We start from the raw sequence: 24,196 nt of genomic DNA, 5'->3' as shown, positions 1-24,196 counted from the left end.
GAAGCAGGCTCCCTGCAAGGGGCTCAATGCAGGACTCTATCCCAGGTCCCCAGGATCACGCCCTGAGCCAAAGGCAGAGGCTCAGTCACTGAGCCACCCAGGCATCCCTTCATTTTTTTTTAAAAAGGTATTTTCCCCTTTCAAAGGAGAAATCTATTCCACTTAATCCTTTTCCTCCCTTACTCACCCATTCCTCTGTTCCACACAATGCATTCTGCATCACCTCCTATGTATTAAAGAAAAATCTGTGCAGTCCAAAGGTCACGAATATAGAGCCTCAGTAGGCCAGACAGCTCCTGCAAACAGTGCGAGCTGGCTGGTGAAAGGCAATAGTGAGGTGTGAGTGGGGTGTGGGCCCTGCGGCTAGCAGGAGGATGCTTGCCCAGCTATGGGGCTTTATAAAATGTGCCTTCTGTGTGGCCTGCCTCTGGTCCCTGTTCGGCTGGCACCCTGGGAATCTGTGACCTTGCCCCTGGTCCTTAACCACCTCCTCTCCCCACAGCCTTTTGTCTGGAGGTCTTACCAGAAGCCCACACTTTGTCCCCAGAACCACCAGATCTCAGCCATGCCCCACAGGAACCTCCACTGACTCACCAGAGCCACAGGGTGTGAGGCGGGGCTGGACACCTTGGGGATGAATTTAAGTCCCCCAGTAATTTTCTCCCAGAGCTCCGTGTGTATTCTGGTTCCTCCTACATCCCCCAGCCAGGAGTTCTCAGGGCCCTGTTGTTTTAACGTTGCCTTGGCATGTCTGGTGCTGAGCACAGTGCCCTTTGCAGAGGGATGGCATGTTTGGGACATGTGGCACACCCTGGATGGTGTTTCTGCCCTTACTGATTTGCAGCGGGGCGTGAGGAGGGGGTGAGGAGGGTCTGCCACCACCACGGGCTGGAGCAGGTGACTCAGTGGAGGGAGATCTTTGACTGAGATGCCCATAGCGTCCCCGACACCACCTGCTGCCTTACCAGGTGTGTCTGGGCCCAAGAGGGAATCACGGCAAGTCCACCAGCGGTGCATTGTGTGGTTTGGTGATAGGTGATGCGGGACTCTGGGACCCATGGGCTTGGGTTCGAACCCTGAGCCTGTCACCTCCGACCATGTGACTTTGTACATGTTAAGGCCTGAAATTCTAGATGCTACCCTGAACTCTCTGAGTCTCAGAGGGCTCCAGAGTTCTAGCCATGAGCTCCCTGCTCCTGTTAGGCTCCTCACCCGGCGGGGTGGGCTGCCCTCCCAGGCTGTCCAGCTGCACGTTCACACAGGCCACTCACATCTGCCATCAGCCTCAAGAGCCACTTCACCCTCTCATCATTATGTACCTGCCTCCTGCCGCCCCTTCTGGTTCACTCTGTACCTGAATACAACCCCCAAGTGGCCCTTTGTGGCGTGTGGTGTCCCCCTCCACTGGCTGTGCGTATATGTGATTGATGAACTGCTGCAAATCTCACCTGAATAGTGGCCGGTGTCCTGTGTCTGGTCATCTCATACTATGCAGGGTGGGGAACCCCGCCTCATTACCAGGTGAAGAGAGGGGTGGTCAGAGCAATCTGACCTCTCTGTGCCTCAGTTTTCTTCTCTGTAAAAGGACAGGTTATCGTAGTTCCTCCATCCTAGGGTTGCCATGAGCATTAAATGGAATTAATGACCTGTAAAGCACCTGAAACAGTGCCTAGAACACAGGAAACACTGCGTTTGCTATGGGATTTGATATTATTGACCTCAGATGTGGTGGTTCTCAAACTTGGGACTGCATCAGGATGACCCAGAGGGCTTTGTGGCACCCCACTCCTGGAATATCTCGTTCAGTAGGTCTGGGTTGGGGCCCCAAAATGGGTACTTCTAACAAGCTACTATAATGTTGATGCTGCTGATCTGGGAGCCTCACTTTGAGAACCACTAGGTTCATGGAAAGATCCACCAATCGAGGGAGCCAGACTTGTCCTTGACTTGGCTACGTGACTACGTGGACTTGATCTAGCTGGTTTGCGTTTAAGCTTCCCTTCCACCTTCTGTTCAGTGTCCTGCTAAAAATAAGTGAAAATGTGATACAAATCCCAGAAATCCGTCACTTCCTGTGAAAGAGGGCTTTTCTTCTTGTGATCTCACTCCTTGGAAATGCAGTTTCGGGTCTCTCCACGGAGTAAAGAACATGCTGGCCAGGGAACACGTGCCACCACCTGCTGTCTCCATTCCTGCACATTGTGGTTCTATTCTGGAGGGAGTGCTGCCTACTTCCATGCCAAGTTCTGTTTGTTCAGATCATTTGGAGTGTGTATTCTGGATGTTTGTTTGTTGGAGCTTGACCACGGGCCACCAGGATGGAGTCTTTTTCACAGTCCAAAAACCTCTGGGTTGGGGGGCACCAGGATGGCTCAGTCTGTTAAGCATCTGCCTTCATCTCAGGTCATGATCTCAGGGTCCTGAGATTTGAGCCCTGCGTCAGCTCCCTGTTCAGTGGGGAGCCTGCTTTTCCTTCTGCCCTCTGCACCCCACCCCCACCACCACTTGTGCATGCTTACTCGCTTGCTCTCTCAGATAAATAAAATCTTTAAAAAAAAAGAAAAAAGAAAAAGAAAAAGAAAACCTCTGGGAGTAGCCCAGCCTAGAGTCCTGGATGTACCAGTCTGCTCTCCTGGGGGTGCAGGAAATGTTGACGCTACCTGGTGCTTAGTGCCCTAGTCTACAAGAAAGAGGAAAATAAACAGATACTCGTCCCCAGTTCGTAATTGCCAACTCCCCATTGTGTAGCCATAGGTAAGTCGGCTTCCTTGCATATAGTACAACCACTTTACGTTGTTAAGTCCTAGGCAAGGAATAGATTTGTTTTATCATAGCAGCCTGATTTCCCCCAGCTTAATCTTTTGTCCTCTGGGGGATGTCTGAAACCAAACTAAAGTCGGATTCCAAAAAAATAAAAAATAAAAAAAATAAAATCAGATTTCTCTGCACAAGCACCTCTGTTTGTCAGACCAGACATGGAAAGTGAAGCTTGGGCATGTTCATCAGTGATTTATTCAATATGATGGGAGGCCCATACCTGTCAACAGATTTCTCCTCCTTCTCCAATAATGCTTGACTACTGGGCCTGGGCTTCTGGATGTCCCTGCCTTCACACTGCCCCAGAGAATGAGGTTCCATAGATTCCCATGTAAGGGAAAATGTTCTTTTTTATACCTAACTCAGATACTTGCTTGAGAGAAAGGGTGATTTTTACTTGGGTTGCTGTTGTAGACCATGCCTCTAGGCTACCTGGTGTCTGCCACATGTGGGTAACCGGTAGGCGTTTGCTCAAGTGAGCGAAAGGGTGGAATCGGAGTGCTAGCCATTGTCTTCTCCGCAATAGGCCTGCTTCTGGGGAGGTTCTCACCTTGGTGACCCTGGACCTGCTTCCACATCCAGTCACAAAACCATTCTTCATCTCACACACCCTTTGCCCCGACAAATTCTTCTTTGACGTGAGTTTCAGTGTGGCCAATCCTGTATCCTGTATTGTTCTCTATGGTCCCGTGGCCTGTGTGCAAAGTTAATGACAAATATAGAGAGATTGTATGGTGTGGATGGGGTATAATGTTGCTCTGCTTGCAAAGTCTTTGTCTCTGTCGGTGACCAGGAGAAAAATGGAACACTGACCTCAGAACTTGACACTTGGTCATGCAAAGATAATGCCATCAGGATAGACATGAGAAAACAGGCCAGGGTGAGACAGCTGGCTTTGTCACTGACCTTGTCACCTGGGGTCCCATTTCAGTTGCATGGTCTACGGTGGCTGCCTCATTTCACTCCAGGCATGACCTACCTGCCCTCTGCACCTAGCCTTCCCACAGCATCCTGTCCCAGTGCTTGGGATTGGGGTCTCTGCCCTTGGTGTCATCAGCGGCTTCTGCTCAGGTGGGGGCAGATTACCTCTTCAATACACACTCCTGACAGATGTCCTCTCCATCAGCTTTTAGAAGTGGCCATTGTTTGGCTATTTTGTAATGATAAGCCCTCCTGTGTCTGAAAGTTATGTGTGTCTCATTCTTATACTCCCCTTTCTGGGGCCAGGTTATTGAACATGGTACTGAAAAAAAGTGGGACTTCAGAAAGCAATACAGCAAAAAGAGTTGTAAAATTGAAGGATAGAAAGCATAAACTGGAGCTGCTAACCGGTTGTGTGAGGTAGTCAACTTCCTTGACTTTGTTCTTTTCCTTTCTATATAAAAGAAAATGGATAGGGGCACCTGGCGAGCTTAGTTGTTGGAACATGTGACTCTTGATCTCGGGGTTGTCAGTTCGAGCCCCATGCTGGGTGTAGAGATTACTTAAAAATAAAATCTTAAAAAAAAAAAAGAAATGAAAGAATAAAGAAAATGGATGAATACTAGCTATCATCAGAAACTTGCCAGATGCTAATACGGTATCATTCTCAGACCAGAAAGTTACTAGAGAAAACTATTAACCACAGAAACAGGGAAAGGATGGATTCAGCCAGAAGTAATGGCAGAGAGCTATCAGGAAAGCCTGCTGCAGAATGGATGCTAAGAAGGGGCTAGGTCAAGACAATTCTGATCAAAGGATCCAGAAGGTATGGAGGAAACAACTTGGGGTGCTAGTTGTGGTCTAACCACTGGGGGAAGCACCTCGGTTTCCCAGGCTCAGAGGATGCAGTTAGAGGTGACTTGATTTGCAAAATGCTGGGGAAACAGTGATTTGTAAATTAAAGGCCATTCGAACTGTGCTAAGTGTTAGGGATACAGCAGTTAGTAAAACATGCTGTCCCTGCCCTAATGGAGATTTATAGTCCAGTGGCAGGATGGGGGTGGGGGGTGGATGCTAATTAAAGAATCATACAAATAAATGTGAATCTTCAACCCTGATAGAAGTAAAACAGAGAGGTGCATGGTGCCATGAGAACACATAATGGCAGAACTGGCCCAGAGAAGGGATCCAGGGAAGGAGAAGAATCAACTGGCATAGGCAGTGCACCCCAGGAGGGGAACAATGTGTGAGGGATGAGGGGCATGGTGACTTTGGTTTGGGCAGAAATATGGCCATGGAGTTGTGTTTAGCTGGATAGAGTTGGATTCTCTCCATACTTGATTTTTCCCGCTTTAAAATTACCTTTTGGGCAACCCGGGTGGCTCAGCGGTTTAGCGCTGCCTTCGGCCCAGGGCATGATCCTGGAGACCTGGGATCGAGTCCCATGTCGAGCTCCCTGCATGGAGCCTGCTTCTCCCTCTGCCTGTGTCTCTGCCTTTCTCTCCCTCTGTGTCTCTCATGAATAAATAAATAAATACAATCTAAATAAGTAAGTAAGTAAATAAATAAATAAATAAATAAATAAATAAGTTTACCTTTTGCCCCAAGAGTCAACAGATATTATTAGCTGAGTGTATGATAGTCTGATTAGTTAGAAGAAAGCCACTGTAGAACCCCAATATTTCAACATAAAAGAGGAGAATTTCCTTGAAACTTTGGATGGATACAGCAAAAGCAACAAATTGTGAATGCTGAAGGTGTGCTATTTCAGAGTTTCTTGAGGCATATTTGTCTCAATAAGCTAGTACCAGGTCCTCTGGCACTCTGTCTTAAACAGAGAGAGGCTGTCTCTAGGACCCTGGTCTATAGCATCCCTCACTGCTCCCAGCGTCTCCATCCCTTAATCTCATCCATTCAGAGGGACATCCCACCTCCTACCCATACGGAGGGTCTAAGGCAGATCAAGACATGGCTATGCTTGCTCATTGAGGAATATCCTGGGTGTGTTCTAATCTGGAAAAACAACACCCCAGCGTTCATCCTGGAATCTTCTGTTCTTGTCACCAATTGAACATTTTGAGGCATAGGGAAGGGGGCTTATTTTGGTATCTAGGACTACTTTCCTATCTTGTTGAAAAGGCAAGATGTGATGTATAAAATAAGACGCATATGTGGGAGGATGTATGGAGCATTTGCCTTTGAAATTGGGTTATTTACAGTAAGACAGGAAGACAAATGTAAAAATTCCCCTGGCACAGGCTGTAGGTTAATTGTCTGGAGGAGCCAGGATCAAAGGCATCTGTAGTTACAGTATTAACTAAGAATAGAACTTTCCATTGGCTGTCCTGGCACTCTCAGAGTCTTTCCTGAAGCTCCCATATGTTTGTAGATGGGGTAGGGTGATGTTTCCATCAGATCCCAGCAGGATGCCCTGACTCCTGGTTTCCCACCCAGTAAATTGCTAGGATCAAGTTTAAGCCCTCAGCATGTATTGAGGGTGTTTTCAACCTCCCTATACATTTCTTTTTTTAAAAAAAATAGTTTATTTATTTGCTTGAGAGGGAAACAGAGGGAGAGGACAGGGGGAGAAGCAGACTCCCTGCTGAGTGGGGAGCCCAACGCAGGGCTCGATCCCAGGACCCTGAAATCATGACTTGAGCTGAAGGCAGATGCTTAACTGACTGATCCACCCAGGCACCCCATCCTCTCTGTATGTTGCTGGTAATTATGACCCATGGATGAAGGCAAGAATTTCATCCCAAGAGGTAAAGAAAATGAATATTCGGTAGTCTGAAGAGTAGACTTTGGTCAATCCAAATGTTCTTTGGAGCATAAAAGATCATTTCCAGCCAAGCTAATATATTTTCCTGGTTCAAGATGTTTTTCATCCCTAGATGTGAAATGCATTTAGCATCTCTGAGTGACAAGACCAGACCTGGAAGATTCAGATACATACATGACTTACTCTGGAAGCTCTTCCAATTCAATGGGGAGCAGAAGGAAAACACGTGGGACAAAGAAAGCCATTTGCCCAGCACTCCCGTATGTGGCCTCTCAGCTCTTGTCCTCCCTCCCAGCAGAGCCCTGAATCCTCCACTGAAGTCCTTCCACCTCCAGCCTGGTCTCCTCTTCAGAGCTGGAGGAGCCCAAATACCACCGGCTTGGTGCCTCAACACACCTGTGAGCTTTCCCGCCATCTTTCCTCGGTTCTCTCTCAAGTGTTGTCAGTTCCTCTCTTGCCACATCCATTCCCCTTGTAGGGCTTCTTCCCGTCAGCCCACAAACATCTCTTCTAGCCTTAGAGGACAGAGGGAGGGAGCGAGAGAAGACAGAAGGAAGGTGGAGGGAAGAAAGAAAGAAGGGGAAGAAAGGAGGGGGTGGTTATCTTTGGAAATAATTGCTCCTCAAGCTCTACTCCTCTTTCCTTGCTTCTTCTCACCTCCAGACTTTGCCAAAGGAGCTCAACACCCTAGAAAATGCTCGTTCCAACTCTACGCCCTGTGTTGACATTCTGGTGACAAGCCCTCTCTCTTGGGCTTTTTTGCTTTGCCTTGTTTGTCTTCTGAGCACCTCTGAAGTGCTTCACTCATACCTCCTTGGCTTTTACTCGCTTGCTACCCAGAGTTGCCCCCGCAACCCCTGCCCCCCGCAGCCTCCTATTCCCACCCCATCTGTTCTCACATTGGACTCACCCGGCAATCATGAGGCAGCCCTGCCCTGGCTCCTGAAAGATCCAGAGTTCTGTAGGGCCTTTCTCCACTGGCCGAGGTGGGGCCAGGGAGGCACTGTGCCTGCCTAGGGTTTTTTTTGGAAAGTTACACTCATGACTGTTTTTTCTGCTCCTTGTTCTTCAATCCATCACATTCTGATTTGGCCATTTATTGTCTCTGACAGCTCCCTCTCCCCTTCCCTTTTCAGATTGTCTTCTGCCTGCCTTTTAGAAGTTCATGTTCCATTTGATCACATCTATAATTCTCTGGATTTATTGTCTCGTCCTGGGCATTTTTATCTGCCACCACGGTTTCAGACCATCTGTAGGTTGATAACCCCCAAATCAATATCTATCGTTCAAACTTGTGTCTCCTGCTCCAGGTCATATTGCTCATTGCCTTCCAGCCACGTGGCTGGGGCAGATTCATCCGAATGTTCTATGTATTAAAACCTTGAGCCTACATCACTTGCCATAAGCTGAATTTCTGTTAGTATCCAAACACTTCATTTCCTCAAGAAAGAAGCATGTTGTCCTTGATCTGTTTTCTCTCATGCATAATATCTAGTTGATATTCAGATCCTCTCAATGACACCTTATCATTGCCTATGAAGTGCATCTCCTACCTTCCATCCGTTCAGCCTCAGCCTGCCTTCAGTTAAAATCAGTGGAGTACATGTTTAGTGGATCCCACTCTGTGCCTTGCTACCAAAGGCTTGTTATCCCTGTAGTTCAAGGAGAGGAAGGATTCCCTCAGGTGGATTATTTCAAACCAGTGTTACCTGTGGAGGCGAGTGTGCTCATGGGAGAAGGGCACAGAAGAGGGGTGTGGTGGTAGGCCAGAGCCGGTTCCCTGGAAGTGGGGACATCTGTGCTGAGTCTAGAGGGGGATGAAAAGTGGATCCGAAAGAGAGCATCCCGTGGGGGGTGATGAACAGCAAGTGCCACCGGCCGGATGTAAGGCAGCTCTGGCTTCCACTGTGGCCACAGGCAGTTAGGACTCCCTGAGGAATGACGTCAGAGGGAAGGTAAGGCCAGAGGGGCAGGCTATGCCCAGCTCCAGAGGGTGTCCTATGCCATGCATGGGAGTGGGGGCTTTTGCATGGATGCAGCAGGAGCCGCTGCGCCAGTGTGCCCTTCACGCAGGCACTTAGGCAGCATCGTGGGGACAAACTGGCTGTCTGAAAGGAGGCTGGGAAGCTATGGCAACAATTCAGACAGAAGTTAAATAGCTCCAGTGTTACTTAGGATGCTGGCTGTGGAGCTGCCACAGGCCCTGAAATGCAGTGACTAATGTCAGAGAGGAGTGTGTTTGTGTCTTGGTAGTTTATATACTTGATTGCAGTTACCAGGTAGGCTAGAAATAAAGTCTCTGGCTTGATAGCCCCATGCTCAGTTAACCTCTGCTCCCGGGGAAGGAGAGGAGGTTGGGTGGAGGGGCAATGGACTGGCTCCCCTAGTCATGCCATTAGGGGCATCTGCTGGGGAGACTCAGCATGCACAGGGCTTGGCAGTCAATGGCCACAGGAAGCAGGAGAGAGGGCATCCCTGAAAATGACGCCTGTCCTGCTTGAGCAATCAGGTGTTGCCCTCAGGAGAGGCAGGAAACACAGGAAAAGAGGGAGCACAGAGGAAAGACCAAGCATTCTAGTTGGGATTGTTCACTCTGAGTTTCCAGTTGGTCCTTGGCGGAGGCATCCAGCTCTTGAACTTAATAAGCCGGCCTCGAGCCAACCAGGCGGGAGCCCAGTACCCTGCTGAGAGCATGGGCCAAGGTGACAAGTGTGGGATAGAGAGAAAGAAATTGAGGGAATCTGTTAGAGAAACGACAAATGCTGATCTAATATAGGAGGAGAGAAAGAAAGAGCAGTCACCGTCTACGTGAAGGGATGAACCCGCGGAGTCCAGGGGTTGTTCGAACAGGCTCCTGTGCCCTTGGGGCCTCAGTGCAGGGCAGGGGGGAGATGTGCAATGAACACCCACCCAGCAAATATTGCCCCTCTCATCCTGGCTGTCAGTTCTTAGATCAAAACTGAGGGGTTCTTGCTGGGCCTCTCAGAAAAGCTGTATGTCCCCTTGACGGTTATGCCCAGCTCAGGGATGTGAAAGGCAGCCCCCGACCAGGGAGGGCAGCCCAGGCACTGACAGCAGGTCTTGCCTGGAAGATATTTTCTGGAGAAGGCCCAGTTGGTGGAGCATTCACTCTAGCAAAATCAGTTTCTTCTCATTTCTTTCTCTGAACAGGGCTGGCCCACTCAGAGCTCTTCCTCTCTTTTGCTTTTTTTTTTTTTTTTTTTTTTCTAGAGTCCACAAACTGGATCGAAACAAAGAAATTAGGGTTTAGGGGCTCCTAGGTGGCTCAGTCTGTTAAGCGTCTGCCTTCTGCTCAGGTCATGATCCCAGTGTCTTGGGATCAAGCTAGGCTCTTTGCTAAGGGGGGAACCTGCTTCTCCCTCTCCCTCTACCACTCCCCCTGCTTGTGCTTGCTCTCTCTGTCACATAAATAAATAAAATCTTAAAAAAAAAAAAAAAAAAAAAAGAAAAGAAAAGACAGAAATTGGGCAGCCTGGGTGGCTCAGCGGTTTAGCACCACCTTCAGCCCAGGGCCTGATCCTGGAGAACTGGGATTGAGTCCAACGTCAGGCTCCCTGCATGGAGCCTGCTTCTCCCTCTGCCTGTGTCTCTGCCTCTGTGTGTGTGTGTGTGTGTGTGTGTGTGTGTGTGTGTGTGTGTCTCATGAATAAATAAATAAAATCTAAAAAAAAAAATAAAGAAAAAATAGAAATTAGGGTTTAGCCCTCCTTCACCTTGACACTTGGTAGGCTTGGGGGGCACAGACCAGCAGGCTAGTCACTGCTCAACCGCCATGAGAAAGAGGTCCATGCTGACCTTGCACTTGGGCCCAGGGCCTTTGGGAACAGAATCCCCTGATGCCACACACTCCAAGAAGAGGTGTGGGCCATAAGTAGTTGTACCTCCTGGGCTCCCTGGACTCCTTGTCTTCTTGGGAGGGGAGCAGCTGTAGGACACCCTAGGAGGGGCGGTCTTATGTTCAGGCCTGAGAGCCGGCTTGATGGCCCTGGTCTACAGGCAATTCCAGGTTTGGATGCTCCTCACCGTGGATCATGTGTGCTGCTGGGACATGCTCGGGGGACCACACATTTCAGCAGCAATGAGGCAACTGAAAGTACAGACCGGAGGTGTGAATCTGCCCTTGAACCCAAGATGTTGCCATGACAGTGTCAAGTTGGGGAGGGCAGGGGGGTGTTCTTTCCCAGCAGCTGCAGTGCATGCAGTGAAGGGGTGTTACGGTCAGATGAACCATCTCCTTAGTGCTTGTGATGGAGACGTAGAAGGGAGCCCAGAACTCCTTAAACTCTTAACTCCTTTTTTAAAAAAGATTTTATTTATTTATTTATCTGACAGAGAGATAGAGTGAGCACAAGCAGGGGGAGTGGCAGGCAGAGGGAGAGGGAGAAGTAGACTCCTGGCTGAGCAGGGAGCTCCATGCGGGGCTCAATCCAAGGGTCCCAAGATCATGACCTGAGCCGAAGGCAGACCTTAAAGACTGAGCCACCCAGGCGCCCCTCTTAAATACCTCTATGTCCCAGGATTTGGTGGGGGTCTCATTAGGCCAATCACCGCCCCCCACAAGTGCCTTCTAAAGGCTAGCCTGCCAACTGGAGAAATGAAATAGTTGGACACTAAGCGAACACCTGTCTTTCATTCCGAGAGCCTAGTATCATTCATTCCTTGCCCCAGAAAATGGGTGTTTATGCAGCTCAGCAAGGTTGTGATAATGCGTCTTTCATTGTGAGTGCCGCTGGATAATAGGAAATTAAGGGTAAAACCCTCCATGTTCCAAGAGCGAGATTCAGAAGCATGTGGATTTGACCTATAAGAACATGAGTCTCTGCTCAATTCTAAGAGATTTGGTTATCCGCTTCCTAAACCTTTATCAGATGAGGCAAAAAAACAAAAAAACAAAACAAAAAAAAAAACGGAAACATGAAAGGGGAAGGTCCTGCTCAATGTGAATCTCCTGGCATCTGTGAGATTAGGAAAGCAGATGCCCTAATGACGACAAACAGGACATAAAATCAATGACATGTGTCATTCATGCGGATGCCACCTCAATAAACAGGCCAGCTGGAGGTGGCTCTAATGAGGGACCTGACGTCCCCTCCTACCTCCAGATGTCTGAGGCCATCATGTTTCATGTTCTCACACAGTAAGGGACGTCCCCAGGATGATTCTGAGTCATCAAGGCAGAAATTAAATTTAATTAAGGATGTGGGGAAATGAGGATCGCCTTTGAGAAAAGCCTCTGTCAACATAAAGGACAGTACCAGTGCTTAAGGGTGGATGCTGGGCTAGAGGAAAAACCACGTTCATTAGGCTGTCTGGCTCCCCCGTGGTTCAGAGTCACAGTTTCTCTCCATCATGGCATGGGCACTGAGCACTGGCCGGGGCCGGCTGGGGTGGGGGGTGCAGAGGTGGCCCCCCATAGCGGGGTGTCCCTGGAGGCTGAGACTGAGGCCGGCAAATCAGACCCCGTGTCCCACCGTGTCTGCAGAGCCAGGTGTACTTAGCCAGGTTCCAAGGCCTGTCTAAGCCTCGCCGTCTTCTCCGAGCAAAGTGCTTCTGACACCATCTCCCTCGTCAGGTGAATGAGAAAATGCATCTAAAGCACAGAGCCTGTCCCAGAAATTTCCATTACTATTTGTCCTCTTTTCCTAGGGCTGCCGAACCAGGTGGCTTAAAAGAACCGAACTTTCCTCTTCCCACAGTTCTGTAGCCAGGACCTGAAATCAAGGTGTGGGTGGGCCCACACTCCTCCCAGAGGCTCTGGGGGTGATCCTTCCGTGGTTCTCCTGGCCTTGGTGGCTGCTGGCAGTCTTTGCCCCATAAGACGCAACACTGCTGTCTCTGCCTGGGTTCACATGGCTTCTCTGTGTCTGGGAGTCTCCTCTTCTTACAAAGACATAAGCTGTTGTCCTACCCTACCCCTCAGCAGCCTCACCTTGACTAATTACCTCTGCAAAGACTCTGTTCCCAAAGCCACATTCTGAGGCTCGGGGGTAGATGTGAATTTTGGGGCGGGTAGGACCACTGTTCACCCCAATATAGTATTCCCTGGTGTGGTATTCCCTGGTGTGGTTTACTATTTTCTGAGAGGGTCCTGTCAAATATCAAACTCGTTTCCCCACTCCACCCCAATTCCCATCATCCCACAGGCCACGAAGGACCTGAAGCCTGTTGTTAGAAAGTCCTTCATTTGGCTTAGAGCTTCGTCTCTTATTAAAGTGCACATGGGGGCACCTGGGTGGCTCAGTGGTTGAGTGTCTGTCTTTGGCTCAAGGTGTGATCCCAGGGTCCTGGGATCGAGTCCCACATCGGGTTCCCTGCAGGCAACCTGCTTCTTGCTCTGCCTGTGTTTCTGCCTCTCTCTGTGTCTCTCATGAATAAATAAATAAAATCTTAAAAAAAATAAAGTGCACACGGATCAATGAGGATGTTGTTCCTGTTGTTTTAAGTCTTTTCAAATACCAAAGCCCAAGTATGGGTGTGCTCATTCAGGCCTCATCCCAAGTATTACCAATAATGCAGTTCACAAAGCAGATCCCTATCACCTTAGCCCATCCTCCCAGCTTCCTAGAGACGGAGGCAGATCCCATATGATAGATGAGAAAGATCACGTACTGTGAACCGTGACAGTCGACTGCAGAGCGAGGGCCGGAGACTGCTGGAATTCCAGCAGGTGGTGACCAGGTGAGAGGTGGGATCCTTGCTTTACCAGAGAAGCCGTTACCATGAGCTGGTGACTTTGCTTCTCTGAACCACTGTTATTTCCCCTGTAGAATGGGATGGATCGCATCTTCTTGGAAATGCTGCTGTGAGAATTAGATTCGACATGTGTGTGTAGTATTGCAAATTGCCCAGTGAGTGCTAGCTTCTCTCTCCATCTAACGGTTATATTATCAGCACCTGGTCTTCCAGTTTTGCTTACTGCCTGCCTTGCATAGTCCCAGGAGGGTTTGCATTTGGGAAGTAGAAAGTGTGCTGGCTAGGGTGTGTGGGAGGGGGATGGACACAATGGTCGTGGGTACCCCCCCCCCCAGGATCCTGGCAGCTTTCTGGGGGAGGTGCCAAGTGGACTTCCTGGAGGGGGTGACTCCACTGCCATCTGGCATTTGCAAACGCATGTCCTGGTCCTGCTGTTTGTAATCACATCTCCCCCAAGCAGGGGAGCTTGCCCATCTGTATTTCCTAATTCTTCCCAGACCAGCCTGATCCAAGGAGATGTAACATGTGGCTGCTCTGTGGGATCTGCCTGGAAAAGAGGGTTTCATAAATAACTTAGAGCCACAGGGTACCTCAGGAAGGGGCTGGCAGAGGAGTTCTGTGTGAATATCTATGGTCGTTCAGAAATAAGCGTGGATCCAACATAGGCTGCACCAAGCTCTCTGCAGCAGAAGAGCGAGAGTGAAAAATCTCATCCCTGATTTTTAGCCCAGCTCTGCAATGGGTTTTCCCATCACTGGACTCCAGAGAAGCATGTCAGGTTGGTCCTTCAAGTCAGACCAGAAGTGCCTTGAAGCAGAGTCCGGCCTTGAGCTCAGGGTGGGGTGGTTCCTGTGTGTTGAGGCTTGAGGGTCACCCATTGAAATGAGCTGGTACCTTATAGCCCAACTCCCTGCAGCTTTCCCCAGGCAATGCTCCATCTGATTGGTACAGTGCCCCTGCGATCATCTTGCAGGATGTAATTCTTCACATAAAATCGATTCCCAGAGGTTTCCATTTGGGTGTAGATCTTCCTGCTGCATTGGGTGGATATAAGCTCAGAGAGCTCATCTTTTACCTTGTCTGGCTGTGCCCTGGACCTGGTTCTAGGTAGTACTAGAATCAACCTGACATACTTGTGACAAATGCAGCTTCCCTGTCCCTTCCATGTCCCTTCACAGAGCCCAGATGTGTATTTTTGAGGAGAGTCACGGATGAGTCAGATTCAGCCCATCCAGGGACCAGCCAGTGGACCGCTCCTTAGAATGGTGGCCACTGGGTTGCTCCCCCCCTGCCCAAAACTGGACTGCAAGGGGCCAGGATCTTGAGAGGACCTCCAGGCTTAGAGCCGTAGAAGGTCTTATACAGACAAAGCCACTGCTTGGTGTGAACTCCACAGTGGAGGGTCTCAGGGCTGGAAGTGGGTCTGTTTAAAGTGAATGGAGGAAAGAAAAGAGTATGACAGCAGGAGAAATGAGTACACGCAGCATCAGCTGGAGCTGGGTTTTGTTTTGATCCTTTTTTTGTGATGTGTAGCCAGGCACCATTACTCCTTTGACAATGAGTGCCTGAAAGTTAGACAGGCATGAATGGAAAGATGAATGAAACAAAACAGAGGGGAGACATCTCATGCCTGAACCTTGTGGAGAGAGAAAGAAGGGAGAAGAGAGTAAGAAGGAAGTATTCCGAGCTCCAAGTCACCCTGGGCTCATGGGATGAACCCCCTGACCTTGGCTTAGAAGGAAGAATAAAGCGATCTAGCGTCAATGGCAAATGCCAACAGCTAGATCCAGACAGCTGGGGGATGTTCGAGCCAGGAACCACTATTTCCTTTTCAAAGAAGCTTTTTAATTGTTTTAAATAACGAATGGGACACCTGAAATGGCTCCTCATTTGTCAGGAGAGTCAATGGGGTCACTGCCTGGCTGATTGGATTCTTGAGGCCAGCTGACATACCCAATTAATACAAGGTTGGGAGATCCCCACTTCCCCGGGCATGAGTTCAGTTTAGTTTACCTTTATTTAGTAAAAAGCAGTCATTGCAAGGTCTTAGGTTCTCCCAGAGAGATGTAGCCTTGGCCAATTTAATTACATGCTGCTCTGGAGATACTGTTTTGCAAACCGAAGAGCTCTAACGGAAGACCTTTTATCTGGTTGCTTGGAAACTTGTGCTTTTACTACCTAAAGTATCACCAGGCCCTTCTGGGGAGGCAAGGCAAGCTGCCACAAGCCCTCCTAAGTCATAAATTTCTCAGGAGCCAGGCATAAACGATGCAGCAAGACGATGGAGATTTGGGTGGTAATTGTCCCATTCCAGACAACTTCAGACCGTACAAGGAACGTGGGCCTGTCCAGTCCCCACTTCTGGCTCCAGCCATCTGTTACACAAGCGCACCCTTGTTTGTTTGCATTCCATGGACCAAGTCACCATTCCGTGTGTGAGGATGGCTGCTCCAGAGCAGAAAACCAGAAATCAGGAGCGACTCTGTGACCTTCTGCAACCAAAGGGACACAAAGGCCCAGAGTGCTTAGTCGGGACCCTATGCATCTTTGGCTACAAAGTTAGTCCTCACTGCTGGCCTTATTAATACTATCCCTTGCTCTTTGGCTTATCAATCACACATCCAGGCTGATAAGAAATACAGATGATTCCCAAGCCAGGCTCCACTATGGGCCAGTCTGCTCCTACTGGTTCAGAAGCTGGGGGGGAAGGTCAGTGCTTTGGCCTGCAGCCCCCAGCCCTCCTTGAAGTGTCTATTTAGTTGATGGTGAGGCCTGAAAATGTTTCTGGGTCTACCAGTCAGCGATGGTAAAATCGTACAGGTCCTATTCTAGTGGCCTTGGAGGTGCTCACAAGTTATAGTCAGCCTGGCACAAGGTCACGGCCTGTGCTTTTGGCCACACTGCAGAGGACGCCACACCATGATATCCCGTGAATGTGTGTCTCAGCTCGTCTAGAGAAGATGACATTTCAAAGCAGAAAACTGAGCTAGGGCTAAAGCATGCCTCTCCTCACGTGAATTCCAGAATAATCTGATTGTGCCAAGACATAGCTTCTGCTGACTTTTTCGATCCGAGAATATCTGTGCATGTCTCCTCCATCTTCCCCTTTTTCTAGGCTCTTTTCATCATTCCTTCTGTTCATTTCGCTCCTTTGCTTCATTCATTCATTCATTCACCTGCCATGAGCCAAGCCCTATGCTGTGGGCAGCAGGTCTGTAGCATGGGTAGCAAAACAGAAGTCACCTTCTCTTTCTGTCTCTCCCCCTAGCTGAGCCCTGCCAAGTGGGGACTGGGTTGCCTTATGCAGCGTCTCACTCCGCCAGCACCACAGATAGCATTTTGTCAAGCAGGATCAGCCATTCTGCCCCTGAGTTTTGAACACTCACTGTGCAGTTTCCAGAGCTGCAGAGATGTAGAAGATGCCCCAAGCATGGTGCCCAAACCCAAGTCGCCTAGAGTAGGTGTTAAAAATTAGAGAAAAATAAAAGGAGAAGGTATATGTCATTGTGCTAAGCCTGGGCATATTGGTGGGTGGGATAGTCCCAGAAGGTCTTTAAAAGAAAAAGAAAAAGATTTTATTTATTGATTTACTTATTTGAGAGAGAGAGAGAGAGAGAAGTTGAGCAAGGGGAGGCCCAGGGAGAGAGGGAGAGAAAAAAGTCTCAAGCAGACTCCTACCTGAGTGTAGAGCCTGATGAGGGGCTCAAACCCATGACCCTGAGATCATGACCCATGCTGGAACCAAGAGTTGGATGCTTAACCGACTGAGCCACCAAGGCACCCCCAGGAGACCTTGAACTTGGATGTGCAGATAAGGGAACAGAGTGCTCAGGTGTCATGAGGAAGGAACAGTTACTGCATGAAGGATGGGAACCCCAAGGACTGCTCTTACTGTGGTGGAGGGATGACTGCAGATTTGGGTGGGGGTATCCGGCAATGAAGTACAACCCTTTCCAAATGACTCAGTCCTTCTTGCTCAGCCCTGAAGCCCAGTCTTACTGTGAAGGTTTGTTGAGTGAATACTTACCATGGTGCAGTGTTGTTGGAAAGGGCTCAGGGGGAGGAGGGAGAGCCCAGGAAATAGTTTTCCACCCCCAGCCAGGTAAGTGAATGACCCAGAAGAATCAAGGGCAGGGATGTGTCTAGATACTCCTATTTCAATGAGGCGGGGGCAGGGGGGGGGCGAGGAGGAACAAACAGTGTGGCAGGTTGATGCAGACGAAAGCTCCGGTTAAGAAAAGGACCATTGGCTGGTGAAGAGGTGCCCACCCTCTCGAGAGACAAGGCTGGGAGCAGGACACACTCTCTGCACCATCACTTTCTCTTCTTCTCCGGGCCTTTGGCTCCATTTCTTTCTCTGGTGACTAGTTTATTGCCCTTTAAAAGTTAACATGATGTGAGACGTCACATTTTCCTTGATTGTTTGACATCTAAAAGCTGAAAATTGTTCTCTCTGTAAATCACACATGGATTTTTCTCGTTTCTGTATTGCAGTTGGCCTCAGCCGTGGCCGACAGGCACATTACCACTCAGTCTCGTTTTATTAGGCATCTGAGCCGTGTGCTTTGTTACCCATTGTCGTCTTCTCATTGAAGGCGTCTGGTGTGAAAGCAGAGGCAGCTGCATGAAACTTTAAAGATATCCTATCAGACTGCAGAGACTCTCAACTCAGAGGCTCTGCCATCCAGGGCAAGGCTGATTCACAGGGAGTGTAGGCAGCCTCCTGCCAGGTGAGCCTGCAGAGGCAGGAGTGCTGTGATTCCCTATTCCCTCCTCCAGGCCGACTCCTAATAGAGCATGACAAGCCCAGCAATTCCCAGGGCGAATCTGTGCTTCCCGTTCGTCATGGTTCCCTGAATCGTAGTCCCATTTTTTGTTTTTGTTTTGTTGTTGCTTGTTTGTTTTTTTAATGAGCAACACATAAAAAGTGTAGAGCAATACTTGGCATAAAGTAAAAGCTAAATGACGTCGACTACTACTTTTATCATCATTAATCATCACCAGATTATACCTTGATCGTAATCCTTTACAGTTTACTCGTGTGAAAAATATGGATGAGAATGCCAGCCTGCCTTGTAAGTGTAGGAAGTGCATGTGCTTGCTATCAGCGGGGGCTTACTACACATTTATTGAATGGATAATGTAGACTTTAAGCTGTTAAGTTCTGAAAAAAAAATTAAGGCAATTTTTGCTGTTCCTCCAAATGCCTAGTGCTAGTTCTGAGTGCGTATATTGCTCTGCATGGCATTTAGTGGGCATCTCCCTCCTTTGGCCAGCGTGATGGTGTATCAGCTCAGAACCTGCGAGGAGCAGGTGCCAAGAAGGGATAGATGTGCAAGAGGTCTGTTGGGGGAAATCCCTGTAAGGATAAAGGGATGGAAGTAGGAGGTGGTAGGGAGAGCCTTCAGCCCAGGATGCAGGTCTGGCATCTATAAAAGGAGACAGAGGAGGAGGAGTCTCCACCTGTGGCACAATCCCAAGGATGTCTCAGCCTGGACAATGTAGGATCAGGTCTGACAGTCCTCTAAGAAAGGCCCCACATCCTGTACTGATCACCCCACGTTTAATCGCTGGCTGGGAGCAGCTGGGGGGTGGGTGGGGATGTAGTGGTGGGTTCTGAAGAGCAGCCACTGGGGCCACCAGTTACTGTGCTCCCCATAGCAGGAGATCTGAAGGACATGTTTTCATGGCTACCACAGATGGTCTGTGAGATAGGCTGAAGACATGGAATCGACTGTCTGGTTTTCTTTTTCCCCCTCTTTGGTTTCTGCTGCTCAGTTTAATTGGTAGACAGAGCTCTGGGTCCATTTGCTGAGGCTCCCTCAGGAAGAAGCAGGAGACTGAACATGTCCCAGGGGAGGGCAGGGGTTAGTTAGAGGCAAGACAAGGGGTTATCAGGGATTGGTTGCGAGCACTGTCCAGTAGAACTAGTGCTGAATTCTGGTAGAAGGACCACCAGTGGGGTGCCTGGGTGGCACAGTTGGTTAAGTGTCTGATTCTTTGTTTCTCCTTGGTTCATGGTCTCAGAGTCATTGGATTGAACCCTGTGTTGGGCTCCACACTCAGGGCAGAGTCTGCTTGATATTCTCTCTCCATCTCCCTCTGCCCCTCCTGATCATGCTCTCCCTCCCTTTCTCTCTCAAATAAATAAATCCATCTAAAAAAAAAAAAAAAAAAAGACAGCTAGAACTAACTTCTTCCTAGGAGTGATGGTTTCCCAGGAAAACACTGAACACATTTGGCCACAATATAAGGAAACTGAGGCTAGGAGCTGGAATGATACATCTAATATGCCACCACCACTGCTGCCAGTTGGTCCCTGGCCAGTCTGAGAATTCACCCTTGGTTTTGTGGTTCCTGATCCACTATCTCAAGCACCTTGATGGTCACTGTAGTTTAGTGGAAGGATGATTTACCTAGAAATCTGAGTATCTAGACTGGTATCCTGACTTCCTAATGAACTTGCTGAGTGATTTATTCAATGACATACTAGTGTGGGAACTGTACTCCATGCTATTGGGGATTACCAAGGCATTAGGAGCAGATCCCTGTCCCCGGTGTGCCTGTGATTTTCACCACCAGTATAGCCTATCTATAAAGTGATGTTCCACAAAGATCAAGGGTTAGGGGCAATATATGGAAATAAAGGAGATCTCTTTCCTGTTTCCTTGGTGGTTTATCAAGGAATTGATGTATTTCAAAATTTGTTACATATGGTGCAAGTTTGACATCTAAGAGGTCATGCTTGGATTTTTTTTCCTGCATTTTTTATTGTATTTTTTATTGTGATAAAATATATATAATATAAAACTCGCCATTTTAACCATTTTAAGTCTATAGTTCTGTGGCGTTAATTACACTTATGTTACTGTGCAACCATTACCACCATCCATTTCCAGAATGTTTCCATTTTCCCAAACTGAAATTGCACCCATTAGACAATAACTTCCCACCCCCTCCTCCTGCTCTGTCCCTAGCAACCACTGTTCTATTTTTCATCTCTATGAATTTGACTACTCCAGGTGCTTTGTATACTTGGAATCTTACAATGTCTGTCTTTTTTGTAACTGGCTTATTTCACTTAGTGTAATCTCTTTTAAGGTTCATCCGTGTTGTAGCAGGTATCTCCGTATTATTCCAGTGTAGTAACTAATGGGTATTTAAAGGTGTGAACCTTTGCTCTGTTGTTGTCATAGATGAGATATGCTGGAAAGATGAGCACTAGGCAGGCCAGGGGGCTGTTGACATCATGGGCTCTGGGATCTCACCACCTGGTATTAAGGTGTTTTTCTGAGTCAGAGCCAGTAGCTAATATTGTGAACTCCAGGCCACTTAGGGAGGGTGGTGAGTGGTGAAGGATGGAGGGGGTGGGGACATTGGAGAAGTTCAATCTAGAAGCCAAGCAGCAGCCCTGCTAGCTCACACCTGGTCATCTCTCAGCATCTGGCTGGGATCCAGCTGCACTAATGACTCTACCATATGCCAGTGTTAGAGAGGCAAGAAGAAGCACAGAGGATGGAGGGTAGATCTTGTGGTGGGAGCAGGAAAACTGCTTGGCTTAGGGCTGGGAGACTGCTCTCTGACTCTCGGGCTCCTCCAAGCTACGCTGTGGCCATGGAGATAGAGAATTCGAGGGCTCCTTGTGAGCAGAGTCATTTCATTTATCCACTTATCCTATTACGTACAAGACATTCACCTTGGTGCTGGAGATTCTCATGATGATGCATGAAACAGACACAGGTACCCCTCACCCAGAGTTCATGGTCTAGTGGGGGTGACGGATGTTTATCTAAGCCACCTGATGAGACTCCAGTGTGATCCCACTGAAAACAGCTCCCCATGGAATACTCTTCCCAGCCCTGGATTGTTTACCACATTCCTCATTACCTGATTTTATATTCTCTCTGTTTACCTGGTCTTCTCTTCCTCCTCTACAAAAAAAGTAGACCCTTAATGAGTGAGGACTTGTTTGATTTATTGACATTTCACAAGCACCTAGATCAAACCCCAGCCCCGTGTAGATGCTGAATAAATACTTACCTAGCCAATCAACAGAAAAACTTGCAATAAACATGTAATTCACATTGTGGTGAGGGACAAGTAGAAGTGCCATGGGGGCCATCCTGAGTGTGCCTGACCTAGTGGAGGGACCAGGGAAGGCTTTTCTGAGGAAGCTACATGAAAACAGAAATCTGAAAGACAAGTAGGTGTTAATAACGTAGACAAAGTGCAGAGAGGGAGAGACACAGCCAGAGGAAGCAACAGCCCAAAGGCCCCCCAGTTGGATGACTCCTTGCAAAGTCCAGGGAGCTAGAAAACAGAGAGAACACAGGGCTAAGAAAAACAAAACCAGGCATGTGGATTACCATTTCACTTCCCCCTAAGCTCAGCTGGAGAGTTTAAAACAGAGGAGAGTGACATTGATCTGTGCTTTCAAACAATGCCATTGACCTAGCAATTCCACTCCTAAGAATATGCCCCCAAAGGATTGACAGCAGGTGTTAAAAAAAAGATAGTTGCACTTGAATGTTCACAGCAGTGCTATTCCCAATAACGAAAAGGTGGGAAACAAGCCAAATACCCACCAGTGGATGAATGGATAAGGAAAATGTGCTCTGCCATCTAGAGGAATATGGCTTAGCCATGAAAAAAAGTGAAGCACGGCTGGATGCTGCAAGATGGAGCCGCCTCAAAAATATATCACGCTAAGTGAAAGAAGCCAGACACAGAAGGTCACATCTTGTGTGATCCCATTTATATGAAATATTTGGAAGAGGCAAATCCACAGATAGAGAAGGCAGACTGGTAGTTGTCAGGGGCTAGGGTAAAAGGGAAAGAGTGGGGAGTGACTGTTTAGCTCTCTTTGCGTTTGGGAACAATGAAAATGTTTTGGAACCAGGTGGTCATAAAATATTATGATTGTACTAAATACTACTGAAGTGTATGCTTTAAAATAGTGACTTTATTTATTTATTTGAGGGACACCTGGGTGGTTCAGTGGTTGAGCATCTGCCTTTGGCTCAGGTCATGACCCCAGGGTCCTGGGATCAAGTCCTACATCGGGCTCCCCAGAGGGAGCCTGCTTCTCCCTCTGCCTATGTCTCTGCTTCTGCTTCTGTATCTCTCATGAATAAATAAGAGAGGGGGAGGGACATAGAGAATCTCAAATGGACTCTGTGCTGAGCATGGAGCCTGATGCAGGGCTCAGTCTCACAACGCTGAGATCACCACCTGAGCTGAAACTGAGAATCAGCCACTTAACCAACTGCAACACCCAGGCACCCCTAAAATGGTGACTTTTGTGTTCTACGAATTTCACCTCAATAATAAGAGAAGAAGTTCCATTGGCTTAGTTGTTCAGCATCAAAATGGTGCCCTGAGCTAGCAGACTGTCAGGGAAGCATTTGGTGATGAGGATAACTATGGAGGGAGCAGCCGAGGTATCCCCGTGTGCCAGTTACCTGCACGGCACAAACACTACCCTACTTGAGTCAGTCCGTGGGAGCTTGGAGGCAAAGCACTGAGTGCCCCATGGCCTTGAGTCCCTGACACATGGACGTAGCTGCCATACCCATCACCCTATCTTTGCCGTCAGACAGTGAGGGTGACAAAAGAGCACCTTTGCTCTATCCACAGGTGGCAAAACCAAGTGCCCATCTGGGGTGGATGCAGGCTGTGGTGGCTTCTTTGGCCCCTCGTCTCCAAGAAGATGAAACAATGAGTGGTTTATTTACCCCTCTTTCTAGAAGAAAAGTGAATCCATGAAGACCAAAAGCTTTACGGACTAGAAAACAAGACCTTTGCCCAGAAGACGTGTTTAAAATGACTGAATCACTAGGTTTTCTTCCATCCAGTGATGGGTAGGGCTATGATTAGGCGCCCCCTTGGGCCAGGGTTCCTTTGGGAATAACCATCTTTCAATCTGTAGTGCTGCTGAATAAGGGATGGAGATAATGGCCCAAATCACATAGTATTTATAGCTGAAAACCTTTCATTCACCTTGTGTCTCCCTGCCTCCTCACCCCGACTTTGGGGGGTAGGCACCCCCACTCCCCACCCCTCAGTCTACTACGAGGCCACTGGAGCCCTTTGATAAAAGGTGATTCACTGAAGAATACTCAGCTGGTGAGCGATCTGAGGCCACTTGGCATTATCCTCATTCTTAAATGTACATCCCGCTTTCTGCCATCAGGCCTTGTGGTTTCTTTTGCCCAGAGGAGCTCCGAGCAGCGTGGTGATCCCCATCCATGCTCCCGCCGCCAGAGTGGAGGATCCTGGATGGGCTGATAGCTGGAGCGCTGTCTGGGCTCTTGAGGTTGATGAAAAATTTTCCATTATCTTGCAATCAGCACTGGGTCAAGTTCTGAGTCAGACTGTCCTTTGCAGGACGGGGGGCGTGGGAGGGGGAAATCATTCCTTGGGGAGAACCTCAGAACACAGAGACAAAGATAAAACTGACAAAATATGTCATTACCAGATTAAAAAATAGCCCGTTTGTGGTTGACCTGCTTTTAAAAGTTTGTGGCTGCGGGGGAATATTGCTTTTTATTGTGATTTTATTTGAAAGGAAGGCTCCCCAGCCCTGGCTGGCCCAGCTCCTCAGAGACCCTGGGCACAGTTGTGTGTGTCTGGAGGTGGGTACCCCAGCCAGGCTGACCTGATTCCCCACACCAGACAGGTGATACTGTGTGGCAAAGCTGCAGAACTTTGTACCTGAAGCCCTGCTCCCACCCTCCGCAGTTACTCATTTTTCTCTTCTATTTCTGGGCTACAAATTGCACACGTATAATCCAACTTCCACAGGATGCAGGATCAGATCCCAAACTCGTGGGCTGGGAACACCAGGGGCTGGTAACGTGCCCTTCTGAATCCCCTGAGCTTATGTCTGCCCCGTCCCCTGCTCACCCTGTCCAGCCCCAGCTGTCCATGGGCCACCTCACTGGTGGGGCCACTTGGGCTCTT

General features: G+C 48.6%; 1 protein-coding gene across 15 annotated transcripts in view; it reads left to right on the top strand.

Moving 5' to 3' along the window:
* SLC39A11 (solute carrier family 39 member 11) overlaps nucleotides 1-24,196 on the top strand; it is a 404,898-nt gene that overhangs the window by 298,442 nt on the left and 82,260 nt on the right. The gene's annotated exons all lie outside the window — the stretch shown is intronic.

The sequence above is a fragment of the Canis aureus genome, chromosome 16 (genome assembly GCF_053574225.1).
Source record: "Canis aureus isolate CA01 chromosome 16, VMU_Caureus_v.1.0, whole genome shotgun sequence".
Lineage (NCBI taxonomy): Eukaryota > Metazoa > Chordata > Mammalia > Carnivora > Canidae > Canis > Canis aureus.
The sequence above is the reverse complement of the archived record's forward strand: the minus strand, read 5'-3'. Positions and strand labels throughout refer to the sequence as shown.